This window comes from Carcharhinus amblyrhynchos, chromosome 11 (genome assembly GCF_965287045.1).
Source record: "Carcharhinus amblyrhynchos chromosome 11, sCarAmb.v2.hapA, whole genome shotgun sequence".
Taxonomy (NCBI): domain Eukaryota; kingdom Metazoa; phylum Chordata; class Chondrichthyes; order Carcharhiniformes; family Carcharhinidae; genus Carcharhinus; species Carcharhinus amblyrhynchos.
Window position 1 is genome coordinate 25,415,002 of NC_137334.1, and position 21,838 is coordinate 25,436,839.

Consider the following 21,838-nt stretch of genomic DNA (forward strand, 5'->3'; position numbering starts at 1 on the left):
CATGTTCCCCCACTGAAACTTTGATGAACTGACTGGGTTCATTTTCCAGTACTAGATCCAGTACAGCTCCCTCTCTAGTAGGAATGTCAACATATTGTTCCAAAGAACCTTCCTGGACACATTTTACAAATTCCTCTCCATCCAGACCCCCAGCCCTAAGGGATTTCCAGTCTATATGAGGGAAATTAAAGTCTCCCATTACAACAACCCTATTTTTTCTACACCTATCCAGAATCTCCTTACATATCTGTTCTTCAACTTCTTCAAAAGGAGGCCTGCGCCCTTCCTGTTTCTGAGCTCTACCCAGAGTGTCTCGTTACATGATCCTTCCAAATTGTCCACCCTCTGTACCGCCGCAATAGGCTCACTAACCAGTATTGCTATTCCCCCACCTCTGTCTTGCCAAAAACACTTATACCCTGGAATATTCAGCTGCCAGACCTGTCCTTTTTTTAACCAAGTTTCTATCACTGCAACCACACCCAAGTTCTGTGCATGTATTAAGGTTCTAAGTTCATCTGTCTTGCCTGTTACGCTCCTTGCATTTAAGCAGATGCACTCCAGACCTCCGGGCCCACTGAGTTCATCCTCCCTGAGATTGCTCTTCCTCTTAGGTTGTCCTGCTGTAGCCCCATGCTCATCCCCAGTCTCTACACTTGTTGACCTGTTCTGATTCCACTCCCCTGCCACATTAGTTTAAACCCACCTGAACCATGCTAGCAAATGTCCCAGCCAGAATATTGATGCCCCTCCAGTTGAGGTGTAACCCGACCTCCTTATACAGATTCCGTCCTTTCTAAGTTATCCATGAACCTGAAATCTTCCTGCACTAGTTCTTTAGCCACATGTTCAGCTGCACTATCTCCCTGTTCCTAGCCTCACTAGCACATGGCATGGGGAGCAATCCAGAGATTGCTACCCTAGAGGTTTTTTAGCCTACTACCTAACTCCCTAAATTGTTCTTGCAGGACCTCCCTGCTCTTTCTGCCTATGTCATTTGTCATGATGTGGATGTGCCGGCGTTGGACTGGGGTAAACACAGTAAAAAGTCTGACGATACCAGGTTTTAGTCCAACCGATTTATTTGATAGTAAACTAGTGAACTCTCCATTCTGCGGCCATCTGTTGGGAAACAGAATTGATAACATTTGTCAGATTTTTACAATAGTCCAACAAAGTGTCAGTCGCCAAATGGCAATCGCCTTTTCGCAAAAGACCAATGACATTGGTCTTCCGGATATTACTTCAAATGGACTCAGGCCTGTGGTCCTATTTACGGTTGCTTTAATACTACATAAGATTATTGGTAGTGCCTGGGGCCATGGTGTCCCTTCTTAGTGGTATTTAACAAGTCGATCTTTCAGAGCTCCGTTCATTCACTCCACTTGTCCAGTTGATTGTGGATGGTAAGGACAATGTAAATTCCAGGTGATGTTTAACAGTCTACAGACCTCCTTACAGACAGCACCTGTGGAGTGGGTTTCCTGATCGGAGTCAATATTGTTCATGATTCCCCATCTGGAAATGTAGTTCTTACGCAAAACCTTGGCTGTGTGTTTGGCAGTGGACTGCCTCACTGGGATCCATAATGACCAAAACGTTTTTCTATCTTTGATATGGAGGGAGAGATATATAGCTGACTTGTTTTCCCTCATATGGGCTTTGCATTTCAAAATGGATACCTCCCGGGCAACTGTATGGCCTCCAGCAAGTCTCAGACTTCCCTCCCAGCAGTGTACCTACTGCAGTGATGAAACCCCATTTCCACCATAACTGTCGAAAGTTGTGGCGTCTCCAAAGGTGTACCATGAGTCTGTATAATTATTGGCCGTTGTCCCTCCGCTAGCTGGCAGGTTTCTGCCAAGGCTCGCAGTTCAGCTTGCTAAGCTGACTTTCCTGAGTGTAGACAGTCTTTTGCCACAACATCATGTATAGTAGCAACTGCCCATCCGGCTTTTCTGACACCATTGTCAACATAGGAAGAGCCATCATAAAAAGAATGAGATCTGGGTTGGACAGAGGGTCCTCCGTTGCTAGAGCAGCTTCATCTGTTTCCTTTAGAAGTTTCACACAATCATGGCCTTCTTTATACTCATACAAGTAGGGTTAACAGGACCAGCCCAGACAAAATGGAGCTTGTGGCCTCCAGAAACGCTGTCTACTGAGTGCACTGGGCTGTTGTGACCTGCGATACTCTCTGTTCATTGACAACAAAGCATGGACTGTATGAGGGTACTTGACAGCTAGCTTCTGATCCAGAACAACAGGTGCAGTGGCCATTACGGCTCGACAGGTGGCATCCATGGCCCTTTGGCAACTTCCCCATCCGAGGGCTACTGTATCCAATTTTGCTGAATAGTAGCCAATAGGTCTTTGCAGGTCCCTATGTTCCTGTTTCAGTAGAGCTGGCATAAATCCATCCTTTTCATGGACCAACAAGGTGAAAGGTTTTCCATTCTGGGGATCCTTAATGCTGGTGCAGTGCACAAAGCATCTTTGAGGCTCCTGATAGCCTCCCTCTGCTCTTCTGTGAGGGTAATAGTTTTCTTTGAGTCCCGTTTGCCTTTTAAAAGGTCAGTCAGCAGTTGGGTAAGCTTTGTGTAAGAGGCCACCCAACTTCCGTTAAAGTTGCATAGACTCAAAAAGGATCTCAATTCTTGGACCATAGTGAGCTTTGGTGGTCCAAATGGCTATGGCCCTGTCTGGGGGTAAGTTCTCTTTTTGTCTCTGAAATCTTCTGCCCCACGTTCTGTCCCATCTTCTTTGGACTATCTGTGCTTTGTGATTGCTAGCCTTGTGTCTTTTCAGGTGAAGGTGATCCAGCAGGATGCATAAGTCCTGTGTGTGTTGTTCTTCCATGTCAGAGGTTAGAACATAGAACATAGAACACTACAGCGCAGGCCAGGCCCTTCGGCCCACGATGTTGCGCCGACCAGTTAAAAAAAACAATGACCCACTAACCTAAACCAATCCCTTTTCGTCCATAAACCTATCCACGGATCTCTTAAACGCCCCCAAACTAGGTGCATTTACAACTGCAGCAGGCAGGGCATTCCAATCCCTCACCACCCTCTGGGTAAAGAACCTACCCCTGACATCTGTCCTATAACTACCCCCCCTTAATTTAAAGCCACAGAATATCATCTACATATTGAATAACCTTGGAGGCCAATGTAGGTAGTTCTCATAAATGACTTTGTAAGGCCATACGAAATAACATAGGGCTATTGTGAAACCCCTATGCTAGCCGGGTCCAGGTATGAACATAGAACATAGAACATTACAGCGCAGAACAGGCCCTTCGGCCCACGATGTTGCGCCGACCAGCTTTTAAAAAAAAACACTAACTCACTAATCTAAACCAATCCCATTTCGTCCATAAACCTATCCACAGATCTCTTAAACGCCCCCAAACTAGGCGCATTTACAACTGCAGCTGGCAGGGAATTCCAGTCCCTCACCACCCTCTGGGTAAAGAACCTACCCCTGACATCAGTATGCTGTTGCTGCTGGATTGTAAAGGCAAACCATATTTGGACAGCAGGTGCAAATGGCACTGACCAAAATCCATTAGCCATGTCGATGACTGAAAAGTACTTATGTTCTGGGGTTAAGCTATTAAAGATGGAGGAGGGATCTGCGACTAGAGGAGCTTTTTGATCAATATAGTGAATAGCCTTTCTGTAGTTGACCGGTCAAATGCCAAGTTCCATTTGATTTCTTTACTGGCCACACAGGGCTGTTAGACATGCTATGTGTCTTGATTAACATGCCTTGAATCTCCAGTTGTTCTGTAACTGGTAGGATGCCGGTGATAGATGTCGGGCTGATAGGTACTGTCTGGTACAGGGTGGTAGTTTTCTGGTAAATGAGGCTGGCTCCATCTGGAGCAGACCGCAATCATTTTTATATCGGGCCAATATCTGGTTATCTCAGCTGCCGTTAGAAACTTGTCCAACTTCCCTTTCAATATTAGGTGCGAGTCTGCACAGGCCACAATCTTTTATAATCTGCTTGTAAAACAGAATATTTCTCATTGGAATGGGAATTCTCATTTCTTATTCTGACATTTAAAATTCAGGTTTTTCAAAGGATTGATAGGCCACATCACTTTACTCTCTTTAAAATCCAAAGAGGAGGTTAGCTGAATCAGAATGACCATTCCAAGTAAGGCCTGTTGTACCGGTCCCACCCAAGTTTGAGTAATCACATCATGAGGATCGAGGTGGATTCTAGTGGGTTTAGTCCACTGGAGTTTCACTTTACCTCCACTTGCCCCAGTTGCTGTTAATCATCTGCGCGCATGGAGAAATGTCTTCTGTATTTCAGTGGTTAAACAGGTTAATTCTGCTTTGGTGTCCAAGGGACAGTCTGTATCTTGATCGCTATCGCCCACCCTCATTGTTGCATATATCCCTTTCCCCACAGTTCCACCAGCACAAGAAGGGGGTCTGTGAGGACTCTTCTAGTTTTTTGCTGTGGCTAGCAACACACCCTGTTGCTCTGCAGTGTGCTGCCTAAACTTCTCTTCAGACCGATCCTGAGACAGATGATGTCCCTGATGTCCATCAGCTTGCGTCAGTGACCTTTTTGCAGTAGTGGCATTTCTCAGAAACCTCCCTTTACGGGGACCTTCTGGATTCTTGGGTCTCTTTCCTGCTTGCAGGTTACGGACTTTAGCTCCCATGACAAGATCTATTGGTTACACTGCTCCACCAACACTCCGGGTGTTGTTCCGATTTTGTCCCATGGTTGTGTAACTTTACCATCTTCGCCAACTCTGGCTTTAGGCTGGCGACAAATGCTTTCATAGGAGCAAAAGTACTGGCGTTCCATTTCTTCGGGTCCACCATTGTCTATTCCCGAGTATTCCGTCCACATAGCTCTAAACCGTTCGTCATATTCCCAGTACCTTTCTGTTCACCAGTCGCTATTTTTCCCCAATCCATTTTCACCACTGTTTTCACCTCTTGTTGTAGTGGCTTTGCTGCTCAACTGGGCACCATTACAGATATAATCTGAACTCCATCCCATGGGTGGAGTTGGTAGATGGCTTTGAGACAGTTTAATTGATCTCAGGTCTTCAGGCCCCCTTTCTTAGGGTGTGGGAATTCTTTAGACCACTCATCAATTTTCTCCGGATCTGCTGATTTGTGTAACTGGTGGTAAATGTACTGGCCCTCTGTAATGGTTTTCTCATCTGCCATGGTTGTCTCAGACTTAATCTTGACTCGGGCTCTCCTTAAGGGTGCGAGTCTTACATTAAAGGTCCCTTCTGCAGTGTCGCTGTCTTTGCTAGAGTCACTAGAGGACCCTAAGTCTGCTTCTGAAGCAGCCTTGAGCTCCTGCACATCTCACCATTTCTTTCCTATCTGCTGCATGCTAGGGTAACCTGGTCTTCACCTGATATGTACTCCTTTAGACAGGGCTAGTTCTTTGAAAAAGGGTTATTTAAATCTTTGTTCTTAGCTTTAAGCGTTTTGTTTTCAGTCTTAAATCCCTTAAATTCTGTTTGTAACTTCTCTAACTCCTGCTTTTTATTTTCCAACTGTTCGTAAATCACTTTTAATTGGTTCTTTACATTAGTCAGGTCCCAGCCGTGTTGGGAATTCTTCACCATTTCATCCCATTGTAGACATTCCTCATCTTGCATGCGAGTCGTTTCCCCCAGACCTTCATTATCTCATCCAAGGACCATTGTTCTTTGGAAGTGCCATACTTCTGTTCAATCTCAGTACAGATTTTTGGCAAATCAAATTGATGTTCTATATACTCTCTTAATTGCTGCAGAATCTCAGCCTCTGACAGAATAGGTGGGTACTCTTTTAACTGTGGTCTGTAACTGATTCTGTGGAGTTTCAGTCTGACTTTTCGTGGCACAATAGCATAGTGGTTAGCACTGCTGCTTCACACTCCAGGGACCTGTGTTCAATTCCTGGCTTGGGTCACTGTCTGTGTGGAGTTTGCACATTCACCACATGTCTGCTTGGGTTTCCTCTGGGTGCTCAGTTTCCTTTCACAGTCCAAAGATGTGTGGGTTAGATTGATTGGCCAAATTGGCTAAATTGCCCCCTATATATTGGGATACGGGGATAGGGCCTGAGTGGGATTGTTGTCAGTGCAGACTTACATAAGAACATAAGAACATAAGAAATAGGAGCAGGAGTAGGCCATCTGGCCCTTCGAGCCTGCCCCGCCATTCAATAAGATCATGGCTGATCTGTCGTGGCTCAGTTCCACTTTCCCGCCCTCTCCCCATAACCCTTAATCCCCTCTCTTATCAAAAACCCATCAACCCGCTTCTTAAAAATATTTAGCGAGGCAGCCTCCACCACTTCAACGGGCAGAGAATTCCAGAGATTCACCACCCTTTGAGTGAAGAAGTTCCTCCTCAACTCCGTTCTGAACCGCCCCCCCTTTATCTTGAGGCTGTGCCCCCTAGTCCTACTGTCTTTTTTGAGCGGGAAGAGTCTTTCCACCTCTATCCTATCCATCCCATTCATCATCTTATACGTCTCAATGAGATCTCCCCTCATTCTTCTAAACTCTAATGAGTACAAGCCTAGTTTATTCAGCCTCTCCTCATAGCTCAACCCCCTCAACTCCGGTATCAGCCTAGTAAACCTCCTCTGCACTCCCTCCAAGGCCAAAATATCCTTGCGCAGGTGCGGCGCCCAAAACTGCACACAGTACTTGATGGGTTGAATAGCCTCTTCCTGCACTGTAGGATTTCTATGGTTTCTATGGTTTCTGTCATGGCTATAAAGGGTTAACAGGTCTCAAGCTGTAGACTTCCTAGCCGGGTTGGAGTCACTTATCACAGACACTGCTGAAACGAGATGTCTATTTGGGGCGTCGAGCCAAGGGTAACTAGTGTGCCGAATTTAACAGCGTAAAGGGGAGGACACCATAGACAATTGACCGAGGACGTTTAAACAAGAGGAGTCCTTACCTCTGGGTTGCGATGTAGGGTCAATTTCCTGGATTCAGTCAAAGGCTTTTAGCTGTTCCTGTTTGGGTGCCAGAACTGAAGGGTTTGTTTATTTCCTCAGAATAAACTTGAACACAACTGGTCCGAAGTAAATACTCCTTTATTTAAGCATCTTTTATAGGCATTTTACAGAAAACAAAGGAAGGATTATTTAAGCGAGAAGGAGAGAGAGAGAGCAGCCAAAGCCAGCACTGAGATCGAACGACTCAGAACATAGACTGGATTGAACTAACTGAACATCAATTGCTTCTTGGCCTTTTGGCTAAGATCAAGTGTAGTATCAACGTGCTGTACTTGGTTGAAGTCATTAGGTTAGCTTCATTTGAAGCAATTTTTAAAAGCGGCATCTCGGCCTTTTGGCTAAGATGCAAATGAGATCAAGCCTTGGAGGAGCTATGCCGACTCCAATCAGCTTGGATCATGAAGATCAAGTCTTGTCAGCTTGGATCGGGAATGTCTCGCTTATTGAGACTCTGAATTGGACTTGATTTGATTGAACTGGATTAAAAAAAAGCTGAACATTGATCTGTGTCTACAATATAACTGAATATTTATATTATTACAATGTTGGGCAAAGCAGTCTACAGCTGCATCAACAACTGGCTTCTGTGGCACTATTTACCTTTTGAGCAAGCTTACTTTCAGGAAATGCAGCTAAGATTCTAGGCTGAACCCAGAACTCCAAGCTGATGTGGCCAAATTAGTTTAAGTTAGCTTAAAGTGTAGCTCAATTACTTATGTTAGGCAGAAATACCTTAAAATGAAATCTTTTAACTGGGCAAACTATACAGAGGATCCCACAATAGAATAATGACTCTGTTCACGTAGAAATAATTAGCCCTGCATATACTCATATTGTATGTCAATAAGAATTGCTAATGTCAAAGAGAAACACAGAAGCAATTGATGCCAACTTAAATAAAACAGAGAATGCAAACACATAATTGGTTTGTCAGCATCTGTGAATGAACAGAGCAACCATTTCACTGTTGAATGTGGGCTATTAAGTTCTGTTCAAGGTCATCACCAAGCAGGTCAGGTCTGCTCTGAAGTTAGTGATCCATCCCGACCAGACCAGCTCTGTACCCGGCAGGAAGATCTCTGATAGCCTCCCACTACTCAGGGATACGATTGCCTATGTCCAGGACAGAGATGAGGGGTACTTGCCTCATCATCCTGGACCAGGAGAAGGCCTCTGACACAGTATTGCACACCAACATGATGGATGTGCTGTCCAAAATGGGGTTCAAGGAGGGAATCCGTAATTGGATCCAACTGCTCTGTACAAACGTCAATAGCGCAGTTTCAATCAATTGGTGGGAATCAGTTAGCTTTCAAATTAAATCTATGGCCAGGAAAGGCTGCCCTCCCTCTTCTGTATGCATGTATAGACTCCTATGCTGCATCTATCAAGAAGTATTTGGGCATAAGAGGAATGATGATCCCAAGCAGTGGTGGCTCTTTTCCTGTGCATGGAAAATGTCACCATCTTCTGCTCAGATCCACTGTTGGTGCACAGACTGTTCAACATCTGTGACCAGTTCGAATTGGCTTCAGATGCCAAGGTAAATTGCGACAACAGTGAGGTCATGCTCTTTGTGAATGAGGCTTTTTGATCCCTTGTCTCATTCACTGTCAGGTCAGATGGCCGAAAGAAGCTGGGGATATGGTTTGGAAGGACCAAGGCATGTGTTAGAAACTACAGGGAGCGAGTAAGAACAAAGAACAGTACAGCACAGGAACAGCATGTTCTGATCACATTTACCTACCTAGACCAACCGCTTACATTCTTCTATTCCCCGTTTGTTCATATGTCTATTAAGATAAGTCTTAAATGTGGCTAGTGTAACTGCCTCAACTACCTCACTTGGCAGTGCATTCTAGGCCCTCACCACCCTCTATGTAAAAATACTTCCCCCACACATCTCCATTGAACCTTTCCCCCTTATCTTGAACTTGTGTCTGCTTGTAATTGTCATTTCTGCCCTGAGAAAAAGCTTACAGCTGTTCACCTTATCTATACCTCTCATAATTTTATGAACTTCTATAGGTAGGTATAATGAACCAAAACTGGGTGTGTGGGAGCAAAGCTCCCTCTCCACTGAAGGTAAGAACCTGACTATGAGATGTGAGGTACCCCTAGTGTTGCTGTATATGGTGCAGGTCTGGCACATTTCTCACTCCTGCATTGTGCAATCACCTGAGCCATTTTCCACTTCATCCGGGTGTTAAAAATGGGCTGTGTTCATAGGCACGCAATGTACAAACCTCCAAGGGGGGTGGAGGGGGACAACATGCCCAACATCACCCATATCCTGATGTCGACCTTTGTGTGTGGTTGCACCAAGCAATGTGTAGATCTTCAGTATACAAACACCTAGGATGGGATTCTCCAGCCTCCCAGTCGTGTGTTTGTCAACAGTGGGAGGCGACTGTGGTGGGATTCTCTGGTCATGTTGCTGTCAATGGGGTTTCCTACTGAAGCCACCCCATGTTGCCAGGAAACCCATAGACAGGAGGATCATCAACTTGGTGAAATACGCTCTTTGGTCTGCCCGAAACTTGTTAGTGATCCAGTAAAAAAGTTGCCCCCGACTGAGTGTTGCAGACAGGCACATTCCAAAGTCCAGATCTATGTGCTTGAAGGATGCACTAAAGCTTGGGGTAGCTGCTGCAGAGATGCAATGGAAAATGTCACTAAGACATCACTAAGCCATAATGAATTGAAGGGAGTGGAATTGTACAGAATCCTCTCAGGCTGTATGACTCACATTGAATGCACACAATGAATACTACCTGTATCACGATTGTGTTGAAGCACCTCAGACTGCAACATGATTTATGTAGATAACTGCCTTTGCACCATTTGTAATGACCATTTTGAAATGTCTGCAACGTTTCTTTGACTCAGAGTGCAACATGATATGTAGAGAACCTGAATATTATTGTACTTTGTGGTAGCCACTTTGAAATGTTTGTAAATTCTTTCAGATATTTAATAAATAAAGTATATTTATGCAAAAAAAAGACAAGTGTGAAAGAGCCACGATCATGCTGCGATTAAGCATGTACTTTCTGTTCTACTCAACATTTCATGATGTGAAAAGGCAACAGTTGAAAATATTTCATGAAAAGTTGCAAATTGTGCAGAGTTGATACCCTAATTGCAGTCAGTTTTCACATTGTTGAATTAAAATCAAAAATACTCATTTAGCTAAAACTCCATAAACACGAAGAATTTAGGAAAGTTGTTTGTATCTCTTTATTTCTGTGATTCTCAGAGATTTACAGCACAGAAAGAGGCCTTTCAGCCAATCATGTCTGTCCTTGTCACCAAGCACCTATCTATTCTATCCCCTTATTGCACAGCCTTGTATGCAGTGATGTTTAAAGTGCTCGTAATTGTTGTGAAAGTTCCCACAACATCCTTTCAGGCAATGAGTTCCAGATTCCCGCCCCCTCTGGGTGAAAAGGTTTCTCTTCAAATCCCCTTTAAATCTCCTGTCCCTAACTATCTATGCCCTGTGGCTATTGGCCCCACTACTGAGGGGAAAATTTCTTTCCTATCAGCCCTGTGTCCCTCATAATGTTGTACAACTTGATCAGGTTCCCCCTCAACCTTCTCTGCTCTAAGGAAATCAATCATCCACCAGGTACACGGCACATACTCTTGCAACTCAGCCGATGTTGTTTACCTGATACGCTGCAGGAAAGGATGTCCCAAGGCTTGGTACATTGGGGAGACCATGCAGACGCTATGACAATGGATGAATGAACACCGCCCAACAATCACCAGGCAAGACTGTTCTCTTCATACTGGCGAACACTTCAGCGGTCACGGGCATTCGGCCTCTGATCTTTGGGTAAGCGTTCTCCAAGGCGGCCTTCACGACACACGACAGCACTGAGTCGCTGAGCAGAAACTGATAGCCAAGTTACGCACACATGAGGACGGCTTCAATCAAGATCCTGGGTTCACGTCACACTATCTGTAACCCCAAAGACTTGCCTGAACTTGCAAATCTCATTAACTGTCCTGTTTGGAGACAATACACATCTCTTAAACTTGTGCTTAATGCTCTCTCCACTCACATTGTCTGTACCTTTAAGACTTGATTAGCTGTAAAGACTTGCATTTCAATCATTATTCTGTAAATTGAGTTGGTGTCTTTCTATGCCCTGTTTGTGAAAAGAACTCCTATTCACCTGACGAAGGAGTAGAGCTCCGAAAACTGGTGGCATTTGCTACCAAATAAACCTGTTGGACTTTAACCTGGTGTTGTGAGATTTCTTACTAAGGAAAACAACTCAGGTGACACAACCTCTTTTAGCTACAATGCTCCAGCCCAGGCAAGATCCTGATTAATCTGTCTGCACCCTCTCTAATGCAATTTTAATTGTTCCGAGTTTGAGACTATAATTTAGGCTGATGCTTAACTGCAAAACTGAGTGCTCAGTCATTGAAACATTAAACCAAGGTCCTCTCTGTCATCTCAGGCTGAGATAGTATTAATTATTATCTTATTCAGCTGAATAAAGATCTATTTCCATTCCTTATTTTGCTTCTCCCAATGTTATCATCATAATTAATTCAAAACTATTTCAAAGTGAAAATGATCCTATCCTTTAAAATGAAATAAACTGTAAAACTTAAGTGACAGAGTGAGTCAACAAGTAAGAAAAAGTGGATGGAAAATGGAGAAATCTTGGCAATGGGCGTCTTTTCATACTCAGCACGGACTCAGGTGCGTTCACTCAGCTCTTGAGATAATCACAACAAATAATTTCATATTTTAATGTAAAAAACAAATGTCTTATAAATCAAGAAAGTTTGGAAGAAGTGGGCTGTTAATTCTATGAAAGGATGATACTTCAAGTAGTACTGTAATAAGGCAGTTTGCAGATAGAAGCAATGGTCATATTTGAATGAATATAGGATTCTGCTGCTGAAAGCTCTTTCTGTCTAGTTGTCTGGTCAATTATAATCTAGGCGGGAAAAGAAAAATTGCACCCGGAATCTCTCAAAGGAAAGGATAACATGATCTGACTCTTGCCTTCTGTTATATTTCCACTTTGAATTTTCTTCACCAGATTGAATATTTCTCCACATGCAAAATCTGAAACAAAGGAATGTCTTCACACACACAGCCATTTAACACCTGAGGGTTTAGCATGAATTGAACATGTGGACTGGGTACTGGCTTCTGAATCCAGCTGAGCAAAGCAGCTGCTATCAGACATTGCAGGCATCTTATCCATTTATCTCTTGAGACAGGCTCTGAATCGCTGAACTCCACACTGATTTATGTAACTAATTAATGCTAAAGCAATCAGCATGGATGGTATTCATAAAGGAGTCCCAAGAAACCTACCCCTTTTGCCATTTGTTGAGTTTGTGAACCAGGTCTATGTTCATTGTTTTAGGCTGAACTCCCTTTTCATTTATCTAAAAATGCTTTTATTGATGTTCTGTTTGCACTTCAGTCCCACACTCCTCATTTACAGGCACCCAGTGCAGAGAGGGGCGCAGAAGGCAGAGGACCTCCTCATGAACTTGCTGCTAAGCTTAGCCAAACTCTCCATGAACAGGTCCAGGCAGCAGGTGACCGAGGGGGTCATCCGACCTGACTGTCTGCCCCTAAATTTGCAGCTGGGTGTCCCTGGAGAGGGATCATGTGGTGTCTGAGGGCACAATCAAGACCTTCTATGCCCATTTGGCACCACAGGGACTGGGGTGTATTATCAACCCCTTTAGTCACATTTTGATTTAATGTTTTAAGTTTCCTTTCCACTTTTCTTTCTGTTTCAGGTGGTTATCTTCTTTTTGGGGGTTGCCCTTCTTGCTTTGTCTCTGAGTTTGTTTGAATTAGTTCATCTGATTTACCAAAAAGAAAGATGGTATTTGTAAAGAATTCTCAACAGATTGTCGACATTATCAATAATCATTGACATTTTCAGAACGGTTGCTATGAGACAGCCGAACATGATTTTGTTTGAGGTATGAAATGTTCAGTGCTCCCAAATCCATGTCCATTTTTTCGCAAACTCCAGCTTGGAATCCTTCCAATCAAGATCCCTTTCACAGAACCAAACCAAGTCTAATCAAAGACAAAAATGACATCCTATATCATTGGCAAAAGAAAATTATCTCTCCTCATCCATTAGAATCTATTTGCAGTTTTTCACACAGTTAAACACATTGGGTGGAATTTTATGAGATTGATTCTAAGTGTCCAGCTAGTGTGAAAATGGGAGAGTTCCTGATCTGTTTTTTATACAAGTTTTCATGCCCAATCTTACGCACTTAGTCACTGAAAAAATGTCTGGACCATTTCAAGCTGCTGCGGGCAGTGGGCTGAGCTCAATTCACGAGCCAGTCTGTAGAGGGAGTTTCTACGCATGATCCCACACTTTTGATTCTGCACATGCTCAATAGCAACTGCAGGGGTCTGATAGAGAAAGAGTTGTCAGGCCCTTGCTACTGTAGGCAGCCTCAACCAGCACCCTTCTCCCTTCAATTGCAGGGACCTCTGGTCAATCACTAGCCCTACAACACATGGGCATCTTTACCCTACTGCCCAAACCGATCGAGCCCGCTTCCCCGATCCGATTGCAACTGCAGAGAAGCAGAAGCACCCACCATCCCCTCGGTCTGATCCCACTGAGAGTGTGCAGCGGGTCCCCCTCCAACATCTCCCCCCCAAATCAGGCTGCCCCTTCATGGCCCACCCCCATAGGACCCGCATCCTCCCCAGTAGACCCTGCCCTGGTCCCCACTGGTGGACAGCGCCAAGATGTTCACTGGGCATTTCCCAGATGCCAGGCTTGCAGTGCTAAGGTGGTACTGCCAAACTGTCACTGCCCAAGGGGCACCCCCTTGCCCTTGGTCTCCCCGGGAACCTCAATGGCTTTTGGTTCAACTGGCAAATCCAATAAGACTGTTCCCTGTTCATGGGGAGCAGGTGTTTTTTTGCCGGAGAGAACATGTTCTGGTGAGGCCGTAAACACAAGAGAGTCCAGACAATTGAGCACTGGGCTCACTAAACACATGTTAATCCTCATTTAAATACATTTGATTAAAATACTCAGCCTCTCATCCATTTCTGGCTGGAGGCTGACCCTGCCGGAAACCCGGCTCTCGTACATTCAGGTGGGCGAGCAATTGGGTGTGATCCTGATAACTCAGCTCTTGCACGATTTTACCAGCTCACTCCACTCATTGATGGAGTGAGCTAGTAAAATTCTGCCCATTGTCTTTCAATGCCCAAAGAGAAAACACTGAAAAATCTGAGCAGGTCTGGCTGCATCTGTCGGTGCAAGCAGGGGGGAGAGAGGAGTTAATGTTTCAAGTCTAGATGACTCTTTGTCAAAGCTAAAAGGCATAGAAATTGGGAGATATTTATATTGCAGGGTGAGGGAATGAAAGATGAATCATAGCATTGAAATCAGGGGAAAGGACTGCTACTGGTTGTCCAGAGAGAGAATAAAGGGTGTGAATGGCCAAACAGTAGAGGAGCTATAAGCTGTGACAGATGAAGATGTTGGCAGCGGATGGATAAGGTGGGACAGAGGTAGAATGTAGAAAAGGGGCAGGGGGAAAAAAGCTAAGGGTGGGGGATGAAGTCGGAGGAAAGAATGGGGGAGAGAAAATTGAAGAAAGACAATAAAGAAATAAAAGGAAGAGAACAGTAAAAAAACTAAACAAAATAGAATGAAAACAAAGAGGGCCGAGATGGGGTAGAGCAAATCATCAGAAGTTGTTGAATTCGATGTTGAGAGCAGAAGGCTGTAAAGTGTCTAGCTGGAAGATGAGATGCTGTTTCTCTAGTTTGCGTTGAGCTTCACTGGGACATTGCAGCAGGCCAAGGACAGACATGTGGGTACGGGAGCAGGATTGTGTGTTAAAATAGCAAGCAACCAGACGGTCAGGCTCCAATTTTGCGCACAGACTGGAAGTACTCAGCAAAGTGATCACCCAGTCTATGCTTGGTCTCTCCGAAATGATGAGACCACATTGGGAGCAACTAATGCAATACACCAAGTTGAAAGAGGTGCAAGTGAAATGCTGCTTAACCTGGAATGAATGTTTTGGACCTAGGATGGTAAGCGTAAAAGAGGTAAAGGGACAAGTGTTACACCTTCTGCGATTGCATGGGAAGGTGCCGTGAATGATGGAAAGCACATATTAGAAGCACTACTTTGGAAAGTTGCATCATCGGAACAAATATAACGGAGACGAAGGAGCTGAGAGAAAGGGATGGAGTCCTTGTGGGATGTGGGGTGTGAAGAGCAGTAGCCCAGATAGCTGTGAAAGTCAGTGGGCTTGTAACAGATATTGGTGCATGCAAAGCATACTCCTCTGACATTTTTGCCAACTTCAGTGTGATGCCACCACCAACACATTCTCCCCTCACTCCCTCTGTCAGCATTCTGCAGAAACCGTTCCCTCTGGGATAACCCAGTCCACTCCTCCACTATACCCAGCACATCTCCTGTCACTCATGGCACCTTCCCATGCAATCGCAGAAAGTGTAACCTTCACCTCTTTTATGCTTACCCACCTTGGTCCCCTTTGTTTTCATTCTATTTTATTTAGTTTTTAAAATTTTTCTTCCCCCCACCCCACCCACTCTTTCCCCCGAACTTCGTCTCCCTTCCCTGGCTTCCCTTTTTCTATATTCTACCTCTGCCCCATCCTCCCCCAACATCTTCATCTGTCACAGCTTACAGCTTCTCTGCTGTTTGGCCATTCACACCCTCTGTAGACAGCTATTAGCAGTCTTTTCCCCTGCTTTCTATGGCTATGATCCATCTTTCATTCCCTTACCCTGCAGGATGAATATCTTCCACTTTCTATGCTTTTTAGCTTTGACAAAGGTTCATCTGGACTTGAAACGAAAGCTCTTTTCTCCCCCTACAGATGCTGCCAGGCCTGCTGAGATTTTCCAGCGTTTTCTCTCTTGGACTTCAGATTCCAGCCTCAGCAGTAATTCGCTTTTATCCAGTCTCTCCAACATTGTCCAACAAAGTGGGACTGGATGCATTTGGTTCTACTCTTATCTACCTAAACATAACCACAGTATCAACTACAACTGCTTCTTCCTATTCCCACATGGTTACATCTGGTGGCCACTAAGGATCTTTCCTCCTATTTCTCATCTACACACTGTATCCTTGGCAACATCATCCAAAAACACAGCCTCAGTTTTCACATGTAGGATGGAGCCTCCCAAAAATTTCTAAGTGTCGAATTCGCAGGAAAACTGGAGTAATTCAAGCTGCTGTAAGCCCCTCTAGAGTGAAATACTCTGATGGAGTGGGAGAGGCCTGGAGAATTCAGTCCTGGGCCTGCTAATTACAATTAAATTACATTTAAATAACTTACCTGTCTTCCTGCTGGTTTCCAGCGCAGGTTTGACAGCTCCTGAAACCTGACGCTGTGGGATGTGCTTGCGGTAGGAACGCATGTGTGAATCGCATACTCCCATTCAGCTGCGCTAGAAAATTAGTGCGGCAAGTTGGGAGAATCACCTCTGTACATTGACAACACCTAGCTCTGCCTTATCACCACCTTACTCAACCTGTCCACTGTTGCTCAATTAGCAGATTACTCACCTGACATCCAGGTCATTGAATCTTGGAATGATACAATGCAGAAAAGGCCTTTTGGGTCAACAAATCTGCACCAACATGGGAGAAACACCAGGAGTGAAAATCTCAAGCCACTCTGGTCTAAAAACTGGAAATTCCCACCCAACCGTCAGTGATGTTTCACATTCTCTGCAACCCACCCACTAAAACTCCGGTGGCAGGCAGGATGGGAGAACTCTGGCCTGACCTCCCACCTAGTCCCATTTACCAGTACTTAGCCCATAGCCTTGAATGTTATGAAATGTAAAATTCTCATCCAGGTACTTTTTAAAGGATGTAAGGCAACATGTCTCTACTACTTGTACACCTCAATCAGGTCACCCCTCAGTCTTTTCTGTTCCAACAAAACAAACCAAGCTGATCCAACCTCTCTTCATAACATAAATATTCCATCCCAGTCAGCATCCTGGTGAATCACCTCAGCATCCCATCCAGTGCAATCACATCCTTCCTATAATTGGTGACCAGAACAGCACACAGTACTCTAGGTTAGGGTTAGGGTTAGTGTCAGGGTTAGGGTACTCTAGCTGTGGCCCTACCAGCATTCTATATAACTCCAGCACGACTTCTCTGCTTTTGTAATCAATGCCTTGATTGATAAAGGCAAGTGTACCATATGCCTTTATTACCATGCGAGTAACATGCCTTTCCTCCTTGAGAGGTCTATGGACAAACACGTCAAGATTCCTTTGTTCTAGAGTCATAGAGTCATAGAGGTTTACAGCATCGTAACAGGCCCTTTGGCCCAACTTGTCTGTACCGCCCTTTTCTTAAACCCCGAAGATAACCTCAATTACCCACATTTAGCCCATATCCCTTTATACCCACCTTACCCAAGTAGTTGTCTAATTGTTTTATAAAAGACAAAATTGTACCCGTCTCTACCACTATCTCTGGCAGCTTGTTCCAGACACTTGCCACCCTCTATGTGAAAAAATTGCTCCTCTGGACCCTTTCGTATCTTTCCCCTCTCACCTTAAACCTATGCCCTCTAGTTTTAGACTCCCCTACTTTTGGGAAAAGAAATTGACTATCTAGCTGATCTGTGCCCCTCATTATTTTATAGACCAAAATAAGATCACTCCTTAGCCTCCTACACTCCAGAGAAGAAAATACCAGCCTATCCAGCCTCTCCTTATAACTCAAACCATCAAGTCCTGTTAGCATCCTAGTAAGTCTTTTCTGCATTCTTTCTAGTTTAATAATATCCTTTCTGTAATAGGGTGACCAGAACTGTACACAGTATTTCAAGTGTGGCCTTACCAATGTCCTGTACAACTTCAACTAGACGTCCCAACTCCTGTATTCAATGTTCTGACCAATGAAACCAAGCATATCGAATGCCTTCTTCGGCACTCTGTCCACCTGTGACTCCACTTTCAAAGAGCTATGAACTTGTACCCTGAGATCTCTTTGTTCTGTAACTCTCCCCAGTGCCCTACCATTAACTGACTAAGTCCTGGTTCAATCTAACAAAATGCATCACCTCCCATTCATCTAAATTAAACTCCATCTGCCATTCGTCAGCCCACTGGCCCAATTGATCAAGTTCCCATTGCAATCCGAGATAACTTTCTTCACTGTCCACCATGCCACAAATCTTGGTGTCATCTGCAAGCTTACTAACCATACCTCCTATATTCTTATCCAAGTCATTAATATGAATGACAAATAACAGTGGGCCCAGCACCGATCCCTGAGGCACACTGATGGTCACAGGCCTCCAGTTTGAAAAACAACCCTCGACAACCACACTCTGGCTTCTGTCATCAGGCCAATTTTATATTCATTAAACTACCTCATCTTGGAATCCGTGAGTTTTAACCTTAGAACATAGAACATAGAACATTACAGCGCAGAACAGGCCCTTCGGCCCACGATGTTGCACCGACCAATTAAAAAGCAATGACCCTCTAACCTAAACCAATCCCTTTCCATCCATAAACCTATCCACTGATCTCTTAAATGCCCCCAAACTAGGCGCATTTACAACTGCAGCAGGCAGGGCATTCCAATCCCTCACCACCCTCTGGGTAAAGAACCTACCTCTGACATCCGTCCTATAACTACCACCCCTTAATTTAGAGCCATGCCCCCTCGTGCTAGCTTTCTCCATCCGAGGAAAAAGGCTATCACTGTCCACCCTATCTAAACCCCTAATCATCTTATATGTTTCAATAAGGTCCCCTCTTAGCTGCCTTCTTTCTAACGAAAACAACCTCAAATCCCTCAGTCTCTCCTCATAGGACCTCCCCTCCATACCAGGCAACATCCTGGTAAACCTCCTCTGCACCCTCTCCAATGCCTCCACATCCTTCCTATAATGTGGGGACCAGAACTGCACACAATACTCCAAGTGCGGCCTCACCAGAGTTTTGTACAGTTGCAACATGACGCTGTGGCTCCTAAATTCAATCCCCCTACCAATAAACGCCAAGACACCGTATGCCTTCCTAACAACCTTATCTACTTGATTCTCAACTTTCAGGGATCTATGTACACATACACCTAGATCCCTCTGCTCCTCCACACTATTCAGAGTCCTACCGTTAGCCCTATACTCAACACATCTGTTAATCCTGCCAAAGTGAATTACCTCACACTTTTCCACATTAAACTCCATCCGCCACCTCTCGGCCCAGCTCTGCAACTTGTAAACTATGACACCCCTCCTCACTATCTACCACACCTCCGACTTTGGTGTCATCAGCAAATTTACTGATCCACCCAACTATACCCTCATCCAGATCATTTATAAAAATTACAAACAGCAGTGGCCCCAAAACAGATCCCTGAGGCACACCAACCTTATTCAACAACCTACCATGCAGTACTTTGTCAAAGGCCCTTGTTCCATAGAACTTCTTCATGCCATGCTGATCATTGAATACTTCCTTGTCAAATTATTCCTTCCAAAGTAGTCACCTCACATTTTTCTGGGTTAAATTCTATCTGCCACTTTTCTGCCCATTTTACCATCCTTTGTATCTTTTTGTAGCCCAAGGTATTCAGCCTCACTGTTAACCACTCACCTAATCTTTGTGTCATCTACAAAATTACTAATCCTTCCTCCCACATAATCATCTATGTCATTTATATAAATGATGAATAATAGGGAATCCAGCACAGTTGCCACTTGACATTGTCTTCCACTCACTAAAGCAGCCATCTATCATCACCTTCTCTCTCCTACAACTGAACTAATTTGAATTGACTTTACCAATTTACCCTGTATTCCACATGCATTTGTCTTCTTTATAAGTCTCCCATGGGGACCTTGTCAAAGGCCTTGCAGCTTGGGTCACAATTTATCTGGGCCTGGCAATTTGTCCACATTTAAGCCTGCCAACACCTCCAAGACCTTGTCCATCAAAATGCTCAAGAACCTCCCAGTCTCTCTCCCTGAACTCCCTTTATTCTCTCTCTTGAAGATTATATGAAGTATTCATTCAACACTCTGCCAATGTCCTCCAGCTCCACCCACAGATTGCCCCGTTGGTCCCTAATAGGCCCCACTCTTTTCCTGATTATTTTCTTCCCATTGATATTCTTTCTCTATTTTTACCAGCCAGAGCTTTCTCATATCTTCTTTTCCTTTCCTAATTACTCCACCCTGCACTTTCTATACTTCACTAATGCCTCTGCTGATTTGCTCCTCTTATACCTGCTAAAAACTTATCTTTTCCTTTTTTATCATATCCTGAATATCTCTGGTCAACTATGGTTCCCTGGGTTTGTGCTATTTCCTATTACCCCAGAGGTTGCTTGTACCCTTCCCATTTCCTTTTTGAATGTCTCCCCTCCCACACTGCTGTTCTGTAGATTTTCCCACTTGCAGCTGTTCCTAATCTACTTTGGCCAGGTCTTGCCTTATTTAGCTAAATTCCTCTCCCAATCTAAATTTTTTTTGCAACTTGTCTATTTCTTTGACTACAATAAGATTAAATTTTACCATGTTGTGAGCGCTATCATTAAAATGCTCCCTCACCATCACTTCAACCACCTATCCAGCTTCATTCCCCAGAATTAGGTTCAGCAAAGTTCATTCCCTTGCTCGACCCTCGACATATTGGCCTAAAACGTTCTCCCATACACACTTCAAGAAATCCTCTCCATCCAAGCTCTGAACATCATGTCTGTCCAGTTAATGTTGGGAAAGTTGAAATCACCCACTATACTCACCCTATCAATATTTTACACTCCCACACTTAGTGATGTGGCTTCCATTTTTTTTTCCCCAAGCTCTACCCACGAAACTTCATTCGATGTTCCCTTCAAGATGTCGGGCATTGCGCTGGTCGATCAGCATGCCGAGGCTCAAAAATAGGGCAATTGCCAAATAACTGATTTGCGCCCACCATCCCTTGGTATCTTCCCAGCTAATATTTCAGTCATGAACAGCTTCGTGCCCAAAATGGATGAGAAGTCAATTTGCAGGCATTTCAATGAACAAAGAACAAAGAAAAGTACAGCATAAGAACTGGCCCTTTGGTCTCCAAGCCTGTGCCAATCATGGAATTCCAACTGAACTGAAGAGAAAACTTTCTGCCCTTATGCAGTCCATAGTCCCCTATTCCCTCCAAATTCATGTTCCCATCCAGATGCCTCTTAAATGTTGCCTATGGGCCTATTTCCACCACCTTTTCTGTAGCATGTTCCAGGTGCCCACCACTCCCTGCATGAAAAACTTCCCCTGCACATCTCCCTTAAACTTTCCCCCTCTTACCTTGAACTTGTGCCTCCTTGTAATTGATGCTGCGACTCTTGGAAAAAGCCTCTGACTATCGACCTTATCTATGCCTCTTATAATTTTATAGGGGGAGTTACAAAATCTAAAGTAAAGGAGAGGGTACGAGTGCAGGTTAATGTTGAGGATATTCCACTAATTAAAGGAGTGGGGGCACGGGAGAGGTTAGTAGCATTTCTACAAATAGGGTCCAGATAGAGGCTGGCATAAAGACACTTTACCTGAATGCACGAAGCATTCGGAACAAAGTGAATAAGCTGATGGCACAAATCAACACAAATGGGTATGATCTAGTGGCCATTACGGAAATGTGGTTGCAGGGTGACCAGGACTGGGAACTGAATATCCAGGGTATCAGACATTTAGGAAGGATAAACAGGAGGAAAAAGGAAATGGGGTAGCTCTGTTAATAAAGGATAATATCAGGGCGGTAGTAAGAGAAGATATAG

At 44.3% G+C, this 21,838-nt stretch overlaps 1 non-coding gene across 1 annotated transcript; it reads left to right on the forward strand.

Annotated features, from left to right (window-relative positions):
• Positions 1 to 7,233: 7,233 nt before the first annotated feature.
• On the forward strand, positions 7,234 to 7,422 carry LOC145350415 (U2 spliceosomal RNA). The gene has a single exon (XR_013888197.1). It is a non-coding gene; the product is annotated as a U2 spliceosomal RNA (small nuclear RNA).
• Positions 7,423 to 21,838: the final 14,416 nt, after the last annotated feature.